This window comes from Odontomachus brunneus, unplaced genomic scaffold (genome assembly GCF_010583005.1).
Source record: "Odontomachus brunneus isolate Ranch 3 - 2012 unplaced genomic scaffold, Obru_v1 Obru_scaffold_007, whole genome shotgun sequence".
Classification (NCBI taxonomy): Eukaryota; Metazoa; Arthropoda; class Insecta; order Hymenoptera; family Formicidae; genus Odontomachus; species Odontomachus brunneus.
The window spans coordinates 2,704,299-2,710,298 of record NW_022639457.1 but is presented as its reverse complement, the minus strand read 5'-3'; the positions used below and the strand labels follow the sequence as shown (position 1 = coordinate 2,710,298).

At 39.7% G+C, this 6,000-nt stretch overlaps 1 protein-coding gene across 2 annotated transcripts in view; it reads right to left on the bottom strand.

Annotated features, from left to right (window-relative positions):
- Positions 1-6,000, bottom strand: part of LOC116853890 (alpha,alpha-trehalose-phosphate synthase [UDP-forming]) — a 36,233-nt gene that overhangs the window by 28,064 nt on the left and 2,169 nt on the right. The window contains exon 1 of one of the 2 annotated variants that reach the window (XM_032835208.1): positions 67-221. The exons of the other annotated variant lie outside the window; for it this stretch is intronic. The gene's annotated coding sequence lies outside the window, so the exon portion shown is untranslated. Of the gene's footprint in view, positions 1-66; positions 222-6,000 lie in introns of those variants that run through there. 2 annotated transcript variants of the gene reach the window in all.

Sequence of the window (6,000 nt, the reverse complement as noted above, 5' to 3'; positions counted from 1 at the left end):
CTCTCTCTCTCTCTCTCTCTCTCTCTCTCTCTCTCTCTCTCTCTCTCTCTCTCTCTCTCTCTCTCTTTCTCGTCCTTGCCCACGCAGCACGTTATACGAGTGTCACGTGTGAACAACGCGTACGGACCTCGACTAGCGAAAGATGCGGCTCTTTTATTCTCTCTCGCGCTCTTGCTTCTTTTGCCTTTTCTCTCTCTCTCTCTCTCTCTTGTTCTATCTAACTATCTACCTCTCCTCCTCCTTCTCTTGATCACCTGGTAGCGCGCGAGCGACGCGGAGTTCCCTCGGGCGCGTTTACTGTCGCTCTTGGCTGGGGTCCATGGTACCCCCGCGTTTTATCCCACCGGTCGATTGATCGAGAAAGGGCGCGAGAGCAAAGAGAAGAGCGGCAACGAGGAGCGCGGAGGACGTCTTGCGTTGCAATTGCCTTCCGGTGTGTCGCGTTGCGTGGCCGAGACGACACTGACGCAACGCCGTCGCGCTTTATCCCTCTTAGTCGGCGCGACGATTTGGTCCAAAGTGCGTTCCCTATAACCGTATCAATGACGGGGCCGCGACCTTTCGACCACCCCCCGCGCGATCGACCGACGCCCCACCTCTGTCATCGTCGTCGTCGTCGTCGTCGTCGTCGTCGACGACGACGACGAGCTACCACCACCCGTTTGTGCGATGTAAACATGGGGTTCCCCCTGGTCTCCTCGCGCACCGCGAGATATCGCGGAGTCGCCCGTGACTCCACCCGCGATTCTTCATGGACTCGCGCGATATCGCCGTCGAATGATAATGGTGACGTCTTTTGTTTCTTTTTTCTATCTATTCGCGCGGATCACGTCGTGACGAGGATAAGTCGGAAGGATAAGTCCCCGCTGAGGGACGTACCTCCTTCTGACGCGTAAAACCATGACCATGGATACCGATCGGACACTTGACACTCCGACGCGCGGTCCTTTTCTGCGTCGATGACACGTGCTGGTGCTGCGACAAGTCACACCAGCGACGGTGATTCGCGAAGGCACACTCGTGCCCCGAAACAAGTCCATTACCCTCCATCTGTTTCCCTGTTTTTCGCTAACGCGGTTTACTATCCTACTTTCCTCCCTATGTATAAATAAGAAACAATCAAAAGTCCTTCTCATTGTTTCAGGCTTCCGCTTTCTAGTCAGAACGTTGTTTAACCCAATGTTTACGACTTCTTTTCCTAGCACAATCCGTAATGGACGATTTAAATGTTCCCGAAACAGGCAGAGGGTTGACACATTGTGAATAAGCAGCGAGCTGTTGAAACCACGGCGAGAAGTCGTTGCGGCTTTCGCGTTCTCCGCGTCGAGTCGAGTGTTTTTCTTTCTCGGATCATGCATGCACGTCTCGGTGCCGAGTCTTAAGGCCGTCGGCGGCTGCGGCGCGATCGCGGAAGCGTTGTTGTTTAAGGGGAAAAACGTTATCGTCACGTTGCGACCGCGTGTCACCGTCACCGTCACCGGCGAGCGGAGGAAAATTGGCACGCGCCGCGCACGCGGTACACGCGTTCCCCATGCGGAAGTAGAGTTATTTACGTCCTACGTGGGTTAACCGTAACAGGTTCCATGTGCTCCCGGGGACCCCAACTAATTTTATTTTCGTGATAATTCTTAATCTATCCACTGTATGACGCTAATATCTTCAGTATCTTTCGAGTAACAGTTTTCAGTGTGACAGAAGAAGAGATCACCGAGTTATTTGTAAGTAGCTGTGAATTATATGCATTTGTTTTTCGTCTGGGAACACAGTGACCCCATTGTACCGTTAACGTTACTTTTATGAAAGTAATTTTCTTAATCTTCAGCTCAATATGATTCATTCTTCACGCAAAAGAGTAAAAGCTCTTGCCTTTCAGTTAGTAGAACCTGAAATTAAGAGACGTCTTACAACTCAATATATTCATAAGCCATTGCGTTTAATAATTTCATCTATTTTAAAAATTGAAGAAACTGAAATATCTAAAATTATTTTGTCAGAGTAAGATATAATAAATGTCCTAGAAAGGTATGAAGTCCAGAGAAATATATGTTAGATGCAATGAACCAATATCCACCAAATGTGGAAGTCCTATCTGTAACGATTGCACCTAAAAACCCTCTAAGATTTAATATTGTATTTAATATTTTAATATTGTATTTAATTTAACAATGTATTTAATGTATTTAATAATGTATCTAATTTAATAACTTGTTTATATTTTTTATATAATCTATAATTTGTAGACTTAGATTAAAAACATAAATTTTTTTCTTTTTCCGATTATTTGTCTTTCAGTGTATTTTATTTCAACACTGTCCACATTGTGTTCATTTTATAATCAGTTAACGTTTTTTTTTAGATTACTGAAAAACTGAGACTGTTATTATATATGTCTAGTTGTAATATAATATTCGTAAAGTATTATTTTCAAACTATAAAGCGTTTTTCTTTCTACTTTTTCTTATCATGTTAAAAATGGCAAAAATTTATTGGGGTCCGCCGGATTCCATTGTACCTATAGCTTGAAAAAGGCATGGTGCCTGTTATGGGTTAATGATAAGTAAAAAGTACAGATCGAGAAGGAGAAAGAGATGTAAAAACGTGGAAACGCTGTCTTTCGGCTTAGAAATGTCATCGCGACGGACGGAAAAAGGCGACGATCAGAGTAGCGATCGTGTAGCTTTTTCCTAAAGGCAGAAACGCGAGAAGTGAAAAGTGTCACGTGAACTCGACGACTCTAGTGTTCGTGTAACTTGTTCGACAATGGAATATTTTCATGTGGAATTTTTCGCTTTTCACGAGTTACGCTGGAGGAAGAAATACACGATCGACACTCTCAGCCTCGCGAAACATCTCACGCATGTGTACATAGGATCCTGAGGGAACCGAGCGAGTAAAGTGTACGGATACACTTCGCGTACGTCCTCAGGAGATAAAGAAATGGAATACTCAGACGAGGCTGTGCGTGCACGCCGGATTGCCGATCGGCAGGCGCGTTTGTTTCAATCACGTGTAATTCTTAAGCTGCTTCATGTGCTTTGTGCAACAGAATATTATTCTGTTGTTGAGAAAAGCGATTACTCAGCTCATTTGTCTTCTTTTAAATAATGGTTAAACTGCCAACGATATGTTCTCGATAAGACGTTTGATTAAGCAAATTTCCGAAACATAAACCATGAAATATGAACGAAATTCCTCAGAAGTTTATCAGAATTTTGTTCGAGTTAACGAGATCTCGGGTTAAACAGAATTCTGATAACTTCGAAAAAAATTTTCTTTTCCTCGCGTTCATATTTCACACAAATAGTTCGTATTTCATATTTGGGAAATTTAGTTAATCCAGTCGAACATTTTTCCCGTGCTCCAAAAACCACCGCGCCGATTCGATCGCAGACTCGATACCGGCCCGGATGCATTTACCGACCTGTGGGGAAATCTATTTCACAAACACGTTCGAATGCACAATGGAATCAACGTGACCTTTCAACTACGAGTGAAATAGCGACGCACGGCAGTCGCGGTCGAACGGTTCATTAAAACGTGAACCTCGCCGATAACTGTTAAAGTACGCGCTCTTAGAAATCTTCGAAAACAAGTGTACACTGAGTAAAATAATTTTGCTAATTTAACGAAACAAATGGTCGGTAATATCGGAAAACAATTCTATTATGGAAACAAACGATTTGTTGTTTGCAATTTGCTGCAACACTTTTGTAATGGATACAGATGCTACTGCGTCATTAATTAAAGAAGATTTGTGCATTATTGCACACAATCATATAATAATTTTCTTTCATTAATAATTAAAAATATAAAAATCATGGTTATTTTCAAAACGATAAAGGGCTTTTTCGTTCAATTTGACTTAATGTATAAGCACACAGCACATTTCGCAACAGTTCATCTATCATATCGCGCATGATCATTGACTAATCTTCTTTAATTAACATTTCGACTATTATTTTTTATTATTTAACTCGACTATTTTTTTTATTAATTTTTATTATTTGCGAATATCGCAAAATGGTATAAGACTTTTATGTTCATTTCAATCCGTTGCCATAAAAATTGCGGAGGAGAGTTTGGGACACCCTGTATGCGTATATGTATATATGTATACACTGAGGAAAAAATTACCTTAAAATCAACAAATATTTCTTTAATGAGTGCCATTAACATATTTATTTAAATCTAAATTCTCTTTATTTAAATCAGGCAAACAATATTTATATTTGATTATATTTGATTTAAATAAAGAGAATTTAAATTTGAGTAAATATGTTAATGGCACCCATCAAAGAAATATTTGTTTATTTTAGGTCATTTTTCTCTTAGTGTATGTATATATATATACATATATAAAATATTATATTCTCTAAATCTTCTCTAATTGTTCTCTGAATTCTTCTTTTTATATTCTTCTCTCAGTGTTTTACCGTTTGTTACTTGCCGTTGCTTACAATTAACAGTCACAATTAGCGATTGTTACGCGTACTGCCGCCGCTCACGGATAATCGCGATTACTGAAAGGAACCATCCGTCCTCCGTTATCTGTCGGTAGAAACGGAATCGGAGGTGTGCGCGAAGCGAAAATATGCCAAGGTAACGGAGCAAGAACTTGCTTACGACGTACTAAGTGCAAAGAATAACCGTGCGCTATCGGCATCGTTTCCACGTGTTTTTTTTTCTGAGACCGCCATATTATGCCAGATCTTTTATTCTACTCCCCTACCTCGACAACTAGTTTTGCACGTTGTCGCTGTTACAATAGAGTCTCATGGCATGCTTGAACCCGACGTGGAATTAGCCTCGAGCATTGTCGAAGAAAAGCAGCAGCGAGTAACGCATACATTGAGAAAGTGAATCTGCGATGTACCACAAAGCAGCCGCGAGTTATCAATCTTTTTCTTCTTTTCAAATTGATGTCAAGCCGACAAAATTAATCTAAGAGAACTGTACAGAGACAAAAGTGATCCTTCGTGTGGGAATATCCTGAGAGAAGAATATAGTTGCTTTCGGCGTCAACTATACTTTTTTTTTTGAGATTTTGACCAAAAAAATAATTAGAAGAACCATTTTTCTAATAACACTTACTAAGATAATGGTTTTTCTAACTATTTTTGTGGTTAAAATCACAAAAGAATATAGTTGACGCCAAAGACGACTATATTTTTTTCTCAGTGTAGAAATATAATGTTTACTTTGAACTGTCACTGCGAGTATACAGTCGGGAATTAAAGGGTTGTCCGTAATTTTTAAAGTGAGTTTGTGAACTTATCCTTCTTATCCAACGAGAGCATTCTCCCACTGGATAACGAATTATCCTATTGAACAAGATGGAAAGTTCACAAACTTATCCCAAAAATTGCGGACAATCTTTTAGTCTCCGACTATACACACTGCGCCGAAATAGCTTTAACATTTTTTCTACTCGCATTAATTGAAAATTATATTTCTTTTTACGATGTCCTTTATAAAGCTGAACTATAGTGAAATCGAAAAATTGCTATAAAAATAGTAAATTTGACGATTTACTTGGTACAAATGATAAAAAAAAACATTCGAGTAATTGCAATAATTTAAGTAGTAAAAAGTTAAGTGTGCATAAAATTTTTAAACAAATGTATAATAATTTCATCATAATTTTGTATGGTTCAAGATTGCAAAAATTTTGTCATTATGTACAAAAATTATGTATCGAACGGATTATCGAACCGCGTATTTACTTTCATAGAAGAGCTAAGTAGGATTGAAAAGCAGATATCCCGTTTACATTTCGGTCAAGTTCAGATCTTTTATAACCAGGACTGAAAATAGATTGAGACACGTAAATGTATATACGGTCGGCGAATCTCGACGTAAGTCAGCTCGACGTCGCGTGAAAATAAGCGCGCAATTGCCTTTATTCGCAATACAACGATATCAGATTCTGCTGAATCGCTTGCTAAGTTCAATCACGCGATTTTGATGATTCGTCAACAATTAAACGTTTATAGATCTAGC